This window comes from Macrotis lagotis, chromosome 1, assembly GCF_037893015.1.
Source record: "Macrotis lagotis isolate mMagLag1 chromosome 1, bilby.v1.9.chrom.fasta, whole genome shotgun sequence".
Lineage (NCBI taxonomy): Eukaryota > Metazoa > Chordata > Mammalia > Peramelemorphia > Peramelidae > Macrotis > Macrotis lagotis.
This window is the reverse complement of record NC_133658.1, coordinates 884,393,940-884,413,223: the sequence shown is the minus strand read 5'-3', so window position 1 is coordinate 884,413,223 and position 19,284 is coordinate 884,393,940.

Sequence of the window (19,284 nt, the reverse complement as noted above, 5' to 3'; positions counted from 1 at the left end):
AGCATCCCATGATACAAATAACCACAGATCCATGGGAGATAAGAAGGTGACGTTTGTTTTCCCTGCCTCCCTTTTAGATTGCAAACCCTCTGAGGCTGGAATTGGTCAGCTGCCTTTTGTCTACATAGTTAAACCTTTTTCCCCTTTTCAAAGAAAAATAGTCAAGCAACAAAATCCATATAAACAGTGAAGTCTGACAGTGTACACACCATTCCTCACCAGTAGTCCACCCATTTTTCTCCAGAACCAAAGAAAATATGCTTCCTCCTTTCTTCCCATGAATAGACATTACAGCTTCTCAGCAACTGGCTGCCCATCAGGGTCATTTTCATGAACACTCTTGTGTCTATATGTTCAGTCTTCTCCTGGGTCTGTCCTCTTATTTTTTTTTTTGCAAGGCAATAGGGTTAAGTGACTTGCCCAAAGTCACACAGCTAGGTAATTAAGTGCCTGAGGTCACATTTGAACTCAGGTCCTCCTGACTCCAGGGCCCATGCTCTATCCACGGGGCCGCCTAGCTGCCCCATGAGTCTGACCTCTTAAATCAGTCCCCATCTGTGTCTCCTCATCGTCCCACAATCCTTAATATTCTTTATTTCAAAAACCTTCATAAGATTGTTTCATTGTTACCCAGGGTTGTTGAAGATTAGATGAATTATTTATAAGGCATTTTGTGAACTTTTATAAAGTGCTCTATAAATTATAGTTGCTTTATTATTATTATTTTGTTTGCTTGTTTGTTTTTGCTACCAGAAGAAATGTTGTCATCCACATTTTAGTCTGACAGGAGCTACCCATTTTTGCCTCCTTTGGGATAAATGCTGGGTCTTGAGATTGTGGATCAAAGAGAACAAATGGTTTGTTTATCCACTTTTCTTTGGCATTTGCACATTTGTTGATTTCTTTTGACACTGTCTAACTCAAGGTCATTTATGATTATATGGAAAATTGAGGGGGGCTCTGCTTAGAAAAGGAGACATCATATAGGGGTGTTTAATACTACTCAGTTTCTCTCCTCTTCCTCCATGCCAAGGATTTGCCATCCTCCCATAGAGCAAGATGGTGGAAAGGGACTAATCCTGTTCATAGGCCTTGTCCTAATATACTCCGTAGTAGGTGGTGCAGTGGGTAGAGTGCTAGGACTAGAGTCAGAAGACCTTGAGTCCAAATTTGGCCTCAAACACTTAACTAGCTGTGTGACCCTGGGCAAGTCACTTCACCCTGTTGGCCTTAGTTTCCTTATCTTTAAAAATGGCAAGGCACTCCAGTATCTTTGCCAAGAAAACCCCCAGATGGGATTATACAGAGTCAGATACAACTCAACAACAGCAAAGACAGAATGACCTTGAACATTCTGTCATCTTTAAATCCTTAGTCCTGTGTTTGCTGGATTGCTGATGGAGGTTATCTGATCTGTACTTGAAGAAGCTATGATTTTACTAGACTGGTACTCCTATTAGGATAGAAAGCCACAAACTGGTCTTTGTTTTATTCTGAATGCCCTCCAAAGGAATTATATTATATTATATTATATTATATTATATTATATTATATTATATTATATTGTATTAGCTGAAAAAATGATAGCTATAGGTAGAATATGCCTTTAATATTTCCTCTGGATGTTCCCCATTCCTGGAATGCTCTCTTTCTTCATCTGGGCCATCCTTGACTTCCTTTATTGTTCACTTGTGTCTCTTTATGACCCCATTGGAGTTTTCTAGGCAAAGATACTGGAGTGGTTTGCCATTTCCTTCTCCAGCCCATTTTACAGATGAGAAAACAGGCAAACAGAGTTAAATAACTTGCCCAGGATCACACAGCTCATAAGTGTTTGAGGCTAGATTTGAACTCAGGTCTTCCTGACTCCAGGCCCAGCCCACAATCCATTGTGCTACCCTAGCTGTCCCCTTTAAGTCTCAATTAAAAACCCTTCTACAGGAAGCCTTCTTCTATCCCTTTGAATTCTAGTGTTTTTCTCTCTATTAATTATTTCCTATGACTCCTAAATAAGGCTTGCTTTATTTGAATGTTGTAGAGTCTATCTTTTTTTTCCCTTTTTCTGTATCCCTACCACTTAATATACATTATAGGTGCTAAATTAATATTTATTTATTGGCTGACTGTCTTAAAAACTACATAAATGGCAGGTAGATGGGGACCTATGGATATGAAATGCCACAGATATCATCAGATGTTAGTGACACAGTTGATGTGCTGAGATTCTTTTTTCCTTTTCACTTTACATCTTTCTTATAGGGGATGGCCTAGGGGAGGAGTTAATGTTTAGAAAATAGTGAAATCGTGTAATATATAATCACAATAAAAACAAAAGCTAGTAACAAAAATAAAACTAGGGAAAAAAAAAGAAGAAGAAATTGATGGAGGAGTGGGGGAGAATGGAATGAGGTTCTTAGTTCAGAAGTTTCTTTTATATCCCCCTGGAACCCCTTCCACTCCAGGGCCAACTTGCCCTAGTAGCCCAGTGAGTGACCCAGCCTGCTGACAATAACACAGGTGGGGTTCCCACCAGATCCTTCTTAATCAAAAGAGAAATCCTGGGGCATGTGGGGTATTGTCTCCTCCCAAGCCCCCAGAGCTTGGGATGGATGTCAAAGCTCCATCTTTGCAGCGTTAGGATTAAGAAGCATCATCGGACCAGAACTGAGGGTCATGAGGTTTTTTCCTTCTATCCCTTCTTCCCACCTTCATCTCCTGTCCTTTAGCATCACCCATAACCAGCTGCAACTGTCTTTTGTGGCCCTTCCCTTCTCTTTTTCTAAGCAACTACTATTTTTATTTATTTATTTTTAAAAAGACCACTCCAATACCTAATCTTCCTGGATCCCCTTATCTTCAGAAGAGAAGAGGGAGGGAAAGGCTGCTCCCCCTGGCTTGACCTGGAGGAACTTTTGCCCTTTGAGTCTTAATTCTGCCCCTCTCTGATAGACTGGAACATCTCATCCCTCTCCAGCCTGCTGAGTTCTTAGCGGGGAGGGAGTGGATGCTCTTTGGGGACCGTGACTCATGCCTTAGATCAGAAGAACACTTTCTAGGACACTTTCTAGGCTGCTTTGTCTTCTCCCACAGGTGCCTGCTAGGGGGACTGGGGCTCCCCCCAAAGCAGCCATCTGGAGCTTCCTGGGTATGAGGGGGTTAGAAGTGTTTCTCCCCCTCTTCATCTTTTCATCTACTTGGGGCTTGTTTAGGTAGAGATGGAGAGGAGGGGGGATAGGGTTAGGAAAGAGGAGGGAGGGTAATTTGAGACATTTCTGCTGGATAGCAAATTTATGGGAAGTCAAATGGACAGCTCAAGGTAAGAGGAAATTAGGTGGGCGGGCAGCTCTGGCCCCTGTAGCAGAGAGCTGAAGAGATTGACCTCCAAATAAATGAATAAATGAGAAACTAATTGAGTGGGTGACCCAGAAAAGATGGTAGGTACCAAACCTTCCTGTAGCAGGATGACTAGACCTCATTTAACCTCTTCATTCTCAGGAGATGTGTTTCCCTATCATCATTCCTTTTGTAAAAATTATTTTGGGGGGTGGGGAGCTGCTGATTGTCAGTTCAGATGTCAAAGGGAAGGAATGAATTCTTCCTCTGATCTTCTCTTCCCATTCTTGTCTATTGGGACCCAGTTGGATTTCAAGAAAACATGATGAAATAAGGCAATGGGTCTAGGTGGAATCATGATTCATCCACAAGTGACATGGGAGGCACCATCTTTCTCTGGCCATGTAGAGAGAGACCTTTGGGCCCTTGATGAATATAAGATTGTCCTTGGTGTATGTACCTCAGGAGTTGGGGTCCCCAAGATTTAAGCATGCAGCATGTCTCCTAGTGAGAAGTAGGGAGGGACTGATGAATCCATTGATGCTTGGATTTTGCAGGGAGAAGGGATAGCAATGGGAGAATTTAATAAACCCAACTTAGAGAATTAGTCTATTAGACTGTGAGCTCCTCAGGAGAGCTTTGGCTGCATTTGGCTCTCTTTGGATCCTCAGATGACTTACCTAGTGTCTGGTTTTCAGTAGATGTTTAATAAATGCTTATTGACTGATTGACTAACACAGAGTACTGTTTGCTGACTTCTTTTCTTTCCTTCTTGGCCTAGAGTTGTTCTGTAGTTTACAGGACTTGGCAACAGAAGGGGATTGAGGAACTCAGCTCTAGGTTCTCCCTACTGGCAACCAACCAGGCTGGTCATCCCAAAAATGTTTCATAATCGAAGTGACTTAATGAGTTTCCCTATGCTAATTTGCTTCCTGGGTAAGCTCCTGTTCCTTTCACAAAAATGAGAATTGCTGGGGGGAGAATCCCCTACTTCTGCAGGTGCCAAGGAAACTGAGGTTCCAGTTGAAAAAGTTAAGTCTTTCAGGAGTCAGAAATGTGCCCATCTGGACTGACCAGAAAGAAAGACTTCATGGTGTGCCACCCACCAGCATTCTTGTAAAGGAAGGAACATTTCTACTTTACTATTGATTCAGCGGCTAACAAACTTTATTAAAATGTCAATACTCCAATGTCTATTTGCTCTGGCTTCTTTTGGGGATTCTGAGACCGGCCTTTGAGTCTTATTTTAATGGGGTTGGAGTGTGGTTTCCCAAATACTGGGAGAGGAGGGGCATGGAAATAGGGGCCAGGACAGGCTGGGAAGGGTGGGATTTATAGAATGGGCTGCTCCTAGCAGGACATCAGTTCTGCAATCTCGACAATGTCGTAAGGCTTTATTTAAAAAAAAAAAAAGAAAAAAGAAAATTACCTTGTAATTGTTACCAGCAGCTAAGAGATGGCTGCACTCAGAGCTGGGACTTGTGTGTGTGTCTGTTTGTTTTTCTTTCTGTGGTAACTAAGGCCCCTTTTGCCTCGGTGACTGCAGGGTGCTTCAGGCAGAGGCCAGGGCTGATCCAAGGACAGAGCAGGCCCTTTCCGGGTCCAGTCCCCTTCCTGAGGAATTGAATTTCCTTGGGAAAATCCTTTTTCTTCCAGACCCCTATTCCCCCAATCTTTCTAGGCTGCCCTCTTTTTTTTCTTTTTCTTTTTAAATGTTAAAAAAAAGAAGCCCAAAGAGGTATTTGGTTAATCAACATTTTATTAAGTGACTACTTTGTACCAGGGACTGTCTAAGCAAATGCTTTTCTGGATCACACGGGGAAGATTTGCACCCAGCTCCTCTGACTCCGACTCTGATTGAAGCACTCTCTCTGCCATGACAGATTTGTTCTTCCTAGGGATTTACTTTGAGATTGGCACTACCTCCACAGTTCATCTAGTCAGCCCCCCACCCTCAATGAACAGATGACAAAACTGAATCACAGAGAGAGGAGGAGGTTGTCTTTGATATACTTCAAAGGGCACTCCCTCCAATAGTGCAGACTCTTCCAGCATCTCAGAGTTGGAATGGTTTTCAAAGACCATTGTAATGGAGCTGGGACTTTATTCAGGACAAGTTAAAAGTTGAGGGGTGGGGGGCAGGGCTTGGAGAGAATGAGATGGCTGGACTGAGAAGAGAGGAGGTTATGGTGAAGAGATACAGAGGTTTGGAGTTGAACTCTAGATAGGAAATGGGGACTCATTGAAGGTTCTCAAATAGTGACAAGGTGAAAAATGGTACTGGAGAAAGATGCTGAGGGATAATGGAGGTAGAGAGATGGCTGGCTGATGGATGGATGAATGGATAGGTGCATGGAGATATGAATAGAGATGATAATGATGATGGTGATGTTTGTCCTTCATTCTTGAAGAAGACCTTGAATTGAATCTCAGTAAGGGGTTTCTGCACTAAGTCACCAGTCTCACTTTCTTCTCCATCTGGGTCCAATGGCCAGACATGAAGCAGGGTGTCTGGAGATGGCCCTGGATATAAAACCATCAGGATTAAGTGACTTGCCCATATAGCTAGTAAGTAACAAGTGTCTGAGGCTAAATTTGAGCTATGAATAGAGAGATGGGTATAGATAGATGATGAAGGGATAGAGAATGAATGATGGATGGATGGTATAGTGGATGAGAGTATTGGACCTAGAGTCAGAAAGTTGTTCATGACCTTATTTGGAGTTTGCTTGCAGAGATGTTGGAGCGGTTTGCGATTTCCTTCTCCAGATCATTTTACAGATGAGGAAACTGAGGAAAACTGGGTGAAGTGACTTGCCCAGAGTCAAGAAAATAGTCTTGGAAATAAGGTCAGAGACTATAAATTCAAATCCTCATCGACCTAATAACTCTGGGACCTTTATCAATTGACTTCTCTGGTATCAGTTGCTTCATCAATGAAATGAAGTATTTGTACAAAGTATTGTCCCTTTTGACTCTCTATGATCCTGTCTCTTAACTTCTTTGGAAGCTGAGCTTCAAATCTGATTCTGTTTCAATACTTGATAATAATTATTTGTAATTAATAATCATCTACTCTCTCTTGAGTAGAAGCTTCCCCTCTCTCCTTGCTTCTTTTCTTCTTTCCTTCCTTCCTTCTAACTTTCTCCTTCTTTCTTCCTTTCTCCTTCCTTCTTCCTTCCTTCCTCCTTCTTCCCTCATTCTTCTTTCCTCCTTTCTTCTTTTATTCTTCCCTCTCTCCCTCCTTTCCTTCCTCCCTCCCTCCCTCTCTCCTTCCTTCCTTCCTTCCTTCCTCATCCCTCTATCCCCATCATTCCTCCAAGACTGGGTTGGGTTGGATGGAGAAAGAAGAGAGGGAAGACCGGGCCTGTGAAAGTCTTTCTCATAGGAGCCTTCCACCATCCACAGCTGCTGCTCCCATTAAACTCCAGTGAATCATTGTTATTAGCACATTTGGAGGGGAAAGGGTTTTCATTACTCCAAGCCTCAGTCCCCATGGTTTGGTTTGTTGGCAGATCTCTCTGCCTCAGCAGAAAAGTCACTTTTGATATGGGAACGGAAACTCTGGGCAGCCTCAGAAATACCCAGTGTACTCACTGATTGGAGAAATTCAGGGGAAGGGGTGAAGGGCCAGCTGGTGCCTTCCTTCAGCACATGGGTCTACCTTTGTTCTGGTCACTCGAGAGGCCCCCAGAAATGAAATCCACCTCTAGAGCTGCTTACAAAAATGTGGAAAGGGGAGGGGGTAACTGTTGAGAGCTTTCAACTGGGCTATATCTTTGTAGTCTGGGAGTGATCTAGGACCTGGGGCCAGGGCTTAGGGGACTAAGCTTGCCAGGGAATGGGCTATGGATTCAAATAGCCTGCGCTGCCTTTTTTTTTTTTTTTTTTTGACTGCAAAGGTAAACATTTGACTGTTTTTAATTTTATGGAAAGTTAAACTTGTGGAGGAAATACCTTTCTAAATGTGGCCCGTGTGATGTCACATACCAGCTATGCAGAGGCGTGTGCTGGATGGATGGAGATCACTAACCCTGATTTGTATCCGTGACCAGCATGACCCAGGTTGGCCCAAGATTTGGGTGCCTGCAGTGCTAGATACCAAGACACCATCCCTGTATCTCCTCCCATTTTTCCTTCCCGGTTACTTATCTTCCCTTTGGTCCCTCAGCTTGGACCTTGCTGAGATAAGTCCAGTTCTTCTTTGGACACAAGTTGGTCTAGATGGACCTTGGGCTCTCCTCTAACTTGAAGATCCTAAGAATTTTATTCCTAGGGACATGTCTCTAGATGTTGGGCCTGGTTTGGGGTGGTGGAGTCCACTCAATCTTAGAGGTACACTGGCTCTGTGCCTCTCATGGTCACAACTTGTGTGACCATGGGCCTCAGCTGATATCCTGTTCAACCCTAAATCTATAGTCTTAAGACGCTTAGCTCCTATAGGCCTCAGTTTTCTCACCTGTAAAATGGGAGGGGATGTGATTGTATGGCTGACTTGATGACCCTGTGACCTTCAACCTTGTAGCAGATTTGTGCAGCCCATGCCTCCTCCTTGTCCATCTCTAAGTCCAGAAAAACCATCACCAATAGCTGTCTGATTTGACCCGCTGGTATGACAGAGCCAGCCAAATAGAGATGATTATTCCCAGATGTAGCAGCCCCCTGCCCTCTCTGCCTCCTGGCTCAGTTCCCAGGGTCCATAAAAGTGAACAGCAGAGTGGGGACAGATTGTTGGGAAGGGGTTTTGGTCAGGAGGTCTGTCCTCTCCCTTGAGGTTAGCAAGCATTTATGTGCTCCGGGCTATATTAAATATACAAAGCATCCCTGCCTTCCTGGAGCTGATGCTGGCAGTGATGGAAGTCTCCCATTTTCCAAAGTACATGATATTTTCCAAAGCACTTGAGTTTCTTAGTGCACAGATTCATCAGAAGCCAATATTTCCATCACTTTGTCTCTTCCCTGTAAGTGCAGCCCATCCCACCTACCTTTCCTCAGCTACTCCAAGTCCATGTGCTCCCCTTGGGGTCATCCAAAAGGAGAATGCCCCTAATAAAAAAAATAAAATAGCTGCCACTTTTAGGACGGCAAAGTGACTTTTCTTATCCCCATATGTCTCATGGTATCTGCACAGTGGCCATGGAAGGGAGAATTATTATCATGTTCATTTTGCAGATGAGGAGACTGAGGTTTGGCAACATTAAGTTACTTTCCCAGGGCATGGGTCTGCAGTGGAATCAGGGCTTCTGGTTCCCAAGTCCAACATCATCTCTTCTGCTTTTGTCTCCTTTTCCTCCAAACACTACCTTCTTTCCAAAACCTTCCTACTCCCCACCTCTGTATTCACTAGTGAACCCCAACCTAAACCACCTTGGGTAGAGTTATCTTTCCTTAGTTCGAGTTTATTCTATGTCTGTTTATTCTATACATGTGGGTAAGAGCAGGAAGTGTCTCTTCCTTTTTGTTTCCCCAACATAGTGCCCAGATAGTGGACACTTCATAAAGTAACTTTTGGTTGATTAATTGATCATGGATTTCAGTCAAATGATCAACTATCCCTTATTTATTGTCAACTGAATGCCAGATAGACACCTTGCTGGGGATATCAAGAAAGGTGGGGTGGAGGAAACTATCTGGTGCCACTGGGTCATAGATCCCCTTTGGCAGTACGGAGAAACTGATGGGACCCCTTTTTACTAAAATTCCATCTTCTATAAGCTCAGGGGTGGGAGGTTCCTTTCTGCCAAGGACCATTTGGATAGTTATCATATCATTTTCATATCATATTAAATTATCAACTTAAAAATTAGCCTGCTATATTTAGTCAAACTTTAATTAATTCACCTTTAAAAAGCTCCTAGATTTATTGAATTTTGAGTCCTGCTTGCAGTTGCCATTGTGGGCATCATATAACCCTCATTCAACCCGCAGGCTGAACATTCCCCTGACCCTGTCCTATGGGAAGTCTTTCTCAATCCCTCTTAATTCTAGGGCCTTCCTTCTGCTGTTTTTCAGTGGTGTCCAACTTTTCATGACCCCATTTAGGGTTTTCTTGGCAAAGATCCTGGAATGGTTTGCCATATCCTTTTCCAGTTCATTTTACCGAGGAGGGAAGCTGAGGCAAACAGGGTGAAGTGACTTGCTTGGGGTCACACATCTGCCTGAGGCCAGAATTGATCTCAGGAAGATAACTGTCCACTGAGCCACCTAGCTACCCCTTGCCTCTGTTAATCATTCCTTAATTATCCTTTTTATATGTCCTGTAATTATCCTTAGCTATAATTATCTTATTTGTAAATATTTGTTTGTTGTCTCTTATATTAGACAAGTAAGCTCCTCTAGGACAGGGACTAGCCTTTATCTTCCTTTATATTTTCAAATTAATCCCTCTCATTTAGCTCAGTGGTACATAGTAGGTTCTTAATAAAAGTTTATTCATTGATGTTTCTAAATTCACAAAATAGAGCAGGTCAATTAGATTGAAAACCAGTAATCAAAATATATGTGTATATATATGAATATAGAAATATATAAAAATATGCATGCATATACATATAAGCACACATGTGTATTGTATAATACACATGTATTTCTATGTGCCACATACATATTTATATATATATATATATATATATGTATATGTGTGTGTGTGTGTGTGTATAAAGACAAACCTCTGTTCCCACTTTGGTTTTTTTCCCAGAGAAATGCATTGCTCTGCCCTTATTCACATCCTGGACAGGCTAAGCCTTAACCCTTTGTCTTCACCTCCTGGCTCCTTCCACACTGGCTTCCGGCATTGGAAGGACAGGCCACCCCAACTCCCTCAATTAGAAAGCTATACAGAATGGACTTTTGAAATGGCTTTTCCAAGGGAAGGGGCTAGGATGGGGAGGGGGGAGTGGGCCTGGTTAGTTGGGGGAGGCTTTTCCATTTCTTCAGCCCACCCTGCTGGGACACTAATCTCCCCTCCCGGAGAGCAGGTGACAGCTCTGAAGGTCTGAATGGATCTTTTGTGAGCTCTTTTGTGGCCTATCAAGCTGGGCACTGTCAGCGTCTTGCGCTGCCCGGCACAGCTGAACAGCTATTGTCCCCCTTGTGAGGGCTTCCCCAGGGGACTATGTTCTGTGTGTTTTCAGAGAAGTCGGCTCTAGCATAGTAAGGGACAGGGAGGTGACTTGGCTATGGTCACCCAGCTAGTAAATGCTGCTGAAGGCCACCGGATGGTGGTCACGTTGGGATTTTCCTAGAAAACCAATGGATGGTTTTCATCTAGGGATATTTTTGTCAAACTGTGTGTGAAACTATACAGTGAGTTCTTTTTCCTATTCACCTGTTTGTGGGGCTGTGAGTCATAGGATTGTAGACATAGAGACAAAAAAGATAACTATCATTTTACCAAGAGGGAGACCGAAGCCTAGGAAAGTCATAGTATCCTAGATCTAGCACTGGAAAGGACCCGAGAGGCCATCTAATCCAACCCTGTCATTTTACAAAGAAGGAAACTGAGGCTTAAGGGATGTCGAGTGACTTGCCAAAGGTAGTCTGTATCAAGAGGCAGGATTTGAACTCATGTCCTCTGACATGATTTTTTTTTTGCCATGATGGATATATTGAGGCAAGAAGTCAGAGTGTTCACATTTGCAATCTGTCCTCCCCAGCTGCCCTGTGGAAAAGAGAACCCTGCCATTTGGAATTGCTTTGGAATGTTGATTTTTTTTTTTAGTAGTGAGCCAGAGAATTGAGAAAGCGGTGAATGTCTCTGCTAATCCGGTCGCAGTTCCACAAGGATGGCATTCATGGGGATCAATCAAGGGTCCATTGTCCCACTGGCTCTTGCCATCTCCCCAATCTCTGGTCCTTGCTATTGGACTTTTGGCTTATTTCCTCCCCAGGTCCCTGGCAAGGGAATGGTAAGGGCTGTACCCCAGAGAAATTAGGGATCATTTAGTAGCTTATAGGTATTCTGGAGGTGGTTCTTCCTGCCAAACCCACAACACTGGACTTTTTTCTTCTCTTTTCTTTTGCTTGTGAATCTGACTCTAGAACACATCTAGAGCTCTAGGCTTTTAGGTTACCACATGGAAATGCCATTGACTAAGTACCTGTGTCATAACCAGGACTTCAAGGATGAGGGTGACGCCTGCAAGCTGCCTGCAGTCCTAATCCCACCCCTCTTCCATCCCTATGCCCTCGGGATCCCAACTCTGCTGGGCTAGGTTGTACTGCTGGTGGGCACTCATCCTGTTCCGACATGTGACACACTCCCCCCTCCAGCACCATGAAATTGAGACGCCTGGCCCTTGGGCATTCTTGGATGGAGAGCCGGGCTCCCCTTGTACTCGACTCTCAAGTTTGCAAGGGTTGACCTGAAATATGAGAGGTCTTGTGAAGTTCTTGGGCTGGGTTTACTCTTCAGCTTCCTTGGGAGGCATCTTAACCAGTGTCCAAGGGGAGGGCCCTCTGGGAAAACTATGGGCTGGTGTGACTTCTGAAGGCCATCAGAATCCACTTCATACTTGCTAAGGTATCAACCCCCAAACACTTGTTCCAATGGGCATCTTCTTATGCCCGAGCTTAGGCAGCAGTGCTTGGAAGTCAGAGGACCTGAATTCTAATTCTGACTCATACTTTCCTAACTGGCTTATTCTGGCCAACCCTCTTAATCTCTCATTGCCTCATCCATAATTTTCCCATCCATAAACAGGAGATAATATCGCCTACTTCATAGGATTGTTTTGCTTTGATTTTTAGAGCACTAGACAGACTATTGTTTATGGCCCCTTCCCCCACCTGTAGTACCTTCTTATTCCCTTTGGTGCCAGATGATCAGATTTATTTATTTTTTTTTGCAAGGCAATGGGGTTAAGTGACTTGCCCAAGGTCACACAGCTAAGTAAACATTAAGTGTCTGAGGCTGGAGTTGAGCTCGGGTCCTTCTGACTCCAGAAGGTCTGCAGTCCCAGATCTCTAATTAATGAATCACCTAGCTGGCAAAGTATCTTGGGGGGAACACCAACCACCATCAGCGGCAGCAGAAGGGCAGGAAAGACTAAGACTTAGGCAAGATCTCTAGCAGAGCTTTGGAGGCTGGCAGAGGGGAGGGGAAGAGGAGTGCCAGCGCATTCAGGAGACATATACTTATGACACCCAAAAAACAAATCTGGCTTTTGTATTCATTTAAGTTCCATGATAGCAAAGGTGAAAGCTCTTATCACACTGGGAGTGATGGTGCTTTAGAATGTGGAGTCTGGAGTCAGGAAGACTCATCTTCTTGAGTTCAGATCTGGTTGGTCGAAGACATTTCTTAGTTGGGTGACCCTGTTTGCCTCAGTTTCCTCATATGTAAAATGACCTAGAGCAAAAAATGGCAAACCACTCTAGAATCTTTGCCCCCCCCCAAAAAAAAACCCAAATAGGGTCATGAAGAGTTAGGCCCTACTGAAAGACAACAGCACAAGTTTTCAGATTAGGAAGGCTCTTGACCTTGGAAATCATGGGATCCAGTCCTCTTTCCTGACAGTTAAAGAATCCTGGTCTCCAGCAATGAAAAATGACCAGCCCAAGGTCATACTTCCTTAGACTGCAGAACCCAGATATGATGGGGGGGATGGCCTTTCCCATTGAACTATCAAAATTTATTTAAGTCCTCATGATTCAATAAAAGGATTTTGTGACCTCTTGTTTTCTTTTTAAAGAGGCACTGCTTTTCAGTTGGTATCCTTCTGAATGGCCATTACAGGGAAATTGTGGACCTTCATCCCCCTTCCCCCCCCCCCCCCACAAAAACATGCTCTAGATTGAGTTATCTCTAATCTTAAAATTCATTTGTCCACTGCCTTTCAGTCTGAGGAACAATGCTCTTGTGTGTGAATCTGCCTTTTCTGGGGGTGCCTGCCAGTTAGAAAATCCCCAATTAGAAAAGCTAAGTACTTAAGGAACTTGGGGGCAGGGTTGATGAAGCCCAATAGTAATCTGAGTTTAGTGGTGTTTGTGGGGACAGATGTGAGTCACCTGCACTTGAGCTTTGGGGCACTTCCAGGTGAAGTGGTAAATAGAAATGAGGAAGGACTTGATGGGTCATGGGGCCAAGATTGCATAGATAGTAAGGACCAAGCTAAGACTTATCTATCTATCAATGATCAGTGAGCATTAATTAACCAACTAACTAATTAAGGACCAGCTATGGACTAGGCCCTGAGAATACAAGTACAAAGAATGATACCTTTTCTGCCTGGGTACAAGTAACATTCTAATACGGGGAGATAGTAAGTACATCTGAAAAGACATACAGCATAAATCTAAAGTGAATATAGACCAAGTCATTAAACACATGGTATTTGGGGGAGGGTGGTCAAGGGGAGAGAAGTGGGCAAGATATCAGCGGTTGATTGGAGAATTGAAAGGGAGTCGGGATCACAAAAGGCCTTAAGCTGAAGATAATGCCTGAGATGCATGTTAAGGGTAGGGAAGGATTCAGTGAAGTATAGGCAAAGACAGAGTACAATCAAGGCTACTTGTATGAGAAACAGAAGGCCAGTTTTGTTGAATTGCAAGGTTTTGGTTAGAGGCTGGAAAGATAGACTGGGACCAGTTCATGAAGGGCTTACATTTTATTCTATAGGCAAATTGATTATGTAGGGAAGTGATTTGGTCAGGTCTGCATTTAAGGAAGTCACTTTGGTGTCATTGTGTGAAGGCTAAACTAGTATTAGACCAGTTAGGAAATTTTTACAATAATTGCCCTTGAACCCAGATGAACCCAGATGGCTAATCTAGTGCCTTCCTTTTCCTTTTTTTTTTTTTTTAAGGCAGTCAGGATTAAGTGACTTGCCCAGGGCCATATGGCTAATAAGTTTGTGAGGCCCAATTTGAACTCAGGTCCTCCTGATTTCAGGGTCAGTGCTCTATCCATTGATACCAGTAGCTACCCTAAGTTGAAAGTAGTGGCCTCTATATCTAATAGCTAGAAATACTTGTTGCTCAAAGGGCTGGTGCCATTGGGTGCTTTTCCTAGGCAAAGGTATAGTATTTCTGCTCTGGGGCTTTCAGGAAGGAAGAAGCAGGAAGCAGGACTGGGAGTGGACCCTGTGCCAGAGGCAGAATTTTGAGAGCTCCGTTATACTCTGAAAACACTCAGCCCAGCAGGTAAGGCTCATTGAAGAAGTCCTAGATTGAAAGCTGGAAAGGACCTTAGCCATCACCCAATTGAATCTCTTCATTTTCCTGAGGAGGAAGTTGAGGACCAGAGGGGTCACATAGCTCTCTCATCTTAACCAAAGGAAAACTGATATGGAGAGGTCAAATGACCTCATGGGATTTCAGGTAGAAGGACTGCAGGGGTTCTTCTGGTCCAAGGACCTCATTTTATGAATGAGAAAAACTGATACGGATAAAGTTGAAATTATTTGCACAAGGTTACACATAGGGTCAGAGGGAGAGCTAGGATTTGAACCCAGTACTTTTCCCATGATCTTCTGAAGTAGAACCCCATAGTGATATTCACTGGCTGACCAAGGTATTTAATCTTGTTTGTGAGATTATCAAGTTAATATCTGAGGATCTTTGAGATCTCTATCAACTCCCTATCCAGCATTTAGCATCATGTCTGGCACATAGTAGGTGCTTAATAAATTTTTATTGACCAACTGTCTACCCTCCTTAGACCTACTGTTTGAGAACTGGGCTTTCTCAAGGAGAGGAACATCTGGCAGCAAAGTCAGATTGATGTACCTGTAACCTTGATGATTGGTTCAGCCAGTAACTTTTTTATTTTTTCACTTTTAATTTTTTGTATCTAAATGAATACAGGCCTGATTTCCCAGGGGACAACAGCTTTAACTGATTGTGTGGTTTTCTGAGTGCTGTTGATGAGTCATTTGGGGCCTTCTGGAGGTGGGAGGCAGGTGTGTTTATACCCTTTAAGGTCAAAGGGGACAGTTTAGGAACTGTTGGTGCTTTTTCTCCCACCCACCCCCCAAACAAGCTTTCCAAATTTATTTCAGTAGATGATTAATTGAATTGAACTTCCTAAAGATCAGAGCAGAAAGAGCATTCTGTTGATTCATGAGTAGAAGGCATTCCCAAAGAACTGACCCATCTAAATGCAAAGGAACTTTATTAGATGGCTAAGACCTAGGAGGGTATCCATCTCTCCTTGGCATTTTTCATTTGAACACACATGTGTCTCCTATGTTCCAGGGACCAAAGATGCAAAGACAAAAGGAAAAACAACCCCTGCTCTTAAGGAGCTAAAATTGTACATATGACATTGTGGGGTGGAGGAGTTAAGAAACAGCCTACCTAGGGGTGGTTAGGAATGGCTTTTTGTAAAATGCAGCAAATGACTGTGCTAGGTGTCAGAGCCAAAAACCCAAAACTTATGGCTCTTTTAAGATTTGCAAAACACATTATTTCATTTGATTCAACAACCCTGGGAAGTTGTTGCTATTATCAGAGGTAAAGGGACTTGCCCAGGTCCTACAGTTGTAAATAATCTGAGGCTGGATTTGAATTCAGATCTTTCTGGCTGTAAACTCAGCCACCTGGCTGCTAGGATTCTAAGAGGCAGAAGTGAGGAAAAGGGGAGAGCTATAAGATATGGGGGAGAGACAGCTGTGTAATGCAGAGGCACAGAGGGAAGAGGTCTGGTAGCTAAGGGATTTAGAAAAAGGCTGGGAAGATAGGAGCCAGATTGAGGGGGCCACTTAAAATGCCAGACTTAGAAATTTGTATCTGTCTTTGTTGTTGTTGTATCTTAACCTAGAGGTGATAAAGAGCAGGAAAGGACCTGGTCACATGCCCAGCTTTGCCATTTTTACTGCCTGCCTGGATCTGGGGACAAGTCACCTTTATGGACCTCAGTTCCCTTTTGAGGGGATTGAACTGTGGAAATTTCCAGTTCTGAAACCCCTATTATGATACTTTAGGAAGCTTATTTTGACAGGCACATGGTTCAGAAGAGAGACAGAGAAAAAGATTTGGGGCAGGGGGAGAGAGGGGGGGAGAGAGAGAGAGAGAGAGAGAGAGAGAGAGAGAGACAGACAAGTGAATGCTTAGCCAGTTCCTGATCAGAAGTATTCTATCCTCAGTACCAATCCTAGCTAGCCCTGATTCTTCTCCTGTGTGACCCTGAGCAAGTTACCTCTCAGCCTCAGTTTCTTCATTTGTAAAAATAGAGGCAATAACATCTATTTCCCAGGGTTGTAGTAAAACTCCAGTAAGATAATATTTGTAACGCATTTCTTGTTGCTCAATATAAATGCGAACATTATGATTACTACTGTTATTCTGGGCATTCCTTTGGAAGAAAAGGTTTAACCAAAGGACTTGCAAGAGAGATCCCTCTAAACACTCCAATTTATCATTCTGTTGTTCTTGGGCAAATGTTCTCACCCAGGGTCTGTGAACCTATTTTTCAAAATGATTTTGGTAACTACTTCCACCTAATTGATTTCCTTTGTAATCTGCTACCTTTTACTTTATGAGTAAATCCAGATTCTGACAAGACTGCCAAAAGGGGTCCAGGGCATAACAAGGTTAAGAAGCCTCTCCCTGCTTTAGGAACTTGTATTTACCATCCATTTATCTCCAGGGTTTGAGAGCACCCTGATTCCTTGGGAGTAAGCAGAGACTGACCGGCTTCCTACCTCCCCCTCCTCCTTTAGGGGAGGGGGGAGCTGTAGTAATCAGAGAATGATACTGCCAAACTTCCCTTGGAAAATCCTGGGCGGCATCAGCCTACTTGGGGTGAGGGAGGAGCTCTGGGGCTAGGGGCTGAAAGCAGAGGAGGGGTGGGGGTGGGAGGATGTTATTTGATCTTCAGGTGAAAGGAGGTTTTATAAATAGGTCACCTTGTTCCTCATCTTGAATTTTATCCTTTCCCAGCCTTTGTGGGGCAAACAATAGCTTGACTGTTCTAGGGTCATTGCAAGTCCCTGGGAGGGGAGCTGGCGTGCAAGGTTGACTGGTCCTACCCCGAGTACCCCTGTGTGTGGGCACCACCCCTTCAGAGCACCTCCTTCCCTACCTTCCACCATTTACCAATAGTTACTTGGGAACCTGGGGGGGGGCGGAGAAGGGGGAGGAACATTAGGAGAATGCCTTGCCTATTTTTAATTATTTCAGCCCAAGGATAAGTGAGGTTTTTGTTTTGGTTTGGTTTATGGGTTTGTTTGTTTTTTTTTTTTAATTGCACTCTGGAAGTAGAAGTCTCTGAAGGTCACAGGTCTACGTGGTAGAATGAATGCTGCCTTTGGAGAAAAAAGGATCTGGGTTCAAATTTCACTTTCAGATGCTTACTAGCTGGGTGACCCCTGGGCAAATCAGGTCATCTCTGAGTCTGTGGCCTTGTCGGTGAAACCAGAGGTTTGGACTCAAAAGTCCCTTGTGACTTTGATCCTATGCATTCCAGAATTTCATCAGGTCTCATTGCCCTCTGTAAAATAAGGGTTGGTTGAGGCAACCTTCTGATTGAGTCAGTCCCCTGGTGAAGATATGATGTGGGATAAGCATCAAGCAAAGGTTTGATAATGAGGAACATGGTCGAATGGATAGAGAATTGGCCATGGAGTTGAAAAGATCCTGACACCCAATACACTTCCAGGCTGGGCAAAGTCCCTTCGCCTAAGAATGAGGATTTAGTGACTGAATTAGAGGTGGTTTCTGGGGAGCTCCCTGCCCTGAGAAGATTATAGTGATTATAGTCACATTCAAAACAGATGGTTCAAGGCCCTGCACAGAACTCTCTAGTCATTGGCCAGATCTCAGATTCAACCTTCGCAACCTCTTCTTTGTGCTCTTCTGATACTCAGGTAGCCACCCCCTTGGTTCAGGCCTATATCACCTTTGCTCAGACTAGTGCAGTGACCTGTCCTTGGTCTCCCTGCTCCATTCTGATGGCTCAGATGCCAGAGTGATCACGGTCTGGTCATTCCATTCCAGGGCTTCCCTTTCACCTTTAGGATCACTGATAAGACAACTTTCTAAAGCCTTTAACAACCTGATCCCTTCTTCCCTTTTCAGTCCCAGAAGGTATTCCCTTCTCACCTTGCTGTGTAGTAGGCCTTATTCATGATAATAAATAGCCCACAATATTATATATGATAATATAAAATTGTTTACATAGTGCTTACATGTAAATAATATAATCATATAAATCATATAAAATCATTAGCATTTACATAGTACTTTCTATGGAAATTATAATAATAAAAGTAATATAAAATTGTTACAGTTTACATAGTACTTCCATGTAAATAATAATAATTGGTAACATGTAAATAATAATGTAATATCAAATAATAATATACAAGAATATAAATCTGGTAACATATACATAGTTCTTACATGTAAATATAAATAAGAATATACAATAATATAAAATTGTTAACATTTACATAGTACTATGTAAATTATAGTAATATGCATTAATATAACATTGTTAACATTTACAAAGTAAATATAAAGAATAATGTAATAATGTAAATAATAACATACAATAATGTAAAATTGTAACATTTTACACAGTGATTACATGTAAATTATGTTAATAATATGCAAGCATACAAAATCATTAACATTTACATAGTACTTGCATGTAACTAATACTATAATAATATAAATAATATGCAAGACTATAAAATCATCAACATTTATATAGTGCTTACATGCAAATCATACCATAATAAAATTAATAATAGCATACAACAACAAAAAATTGGTGACATTACATAATCCTTGCTTGTAGAAAATAATGTAATATTATAATAAATAAAATGGAATAATATAAATAATAAAATAAAATAAATAACATAAAATTGTTAACATTTCCATAGTGATTACATGTATATAATATAATGGTATTAATAATATTATAAAATTGTCTATATATATAAATTATAATAAACAACAATATAAAATCCTTAACATTACATAGTGATTACTATGTAAATTATA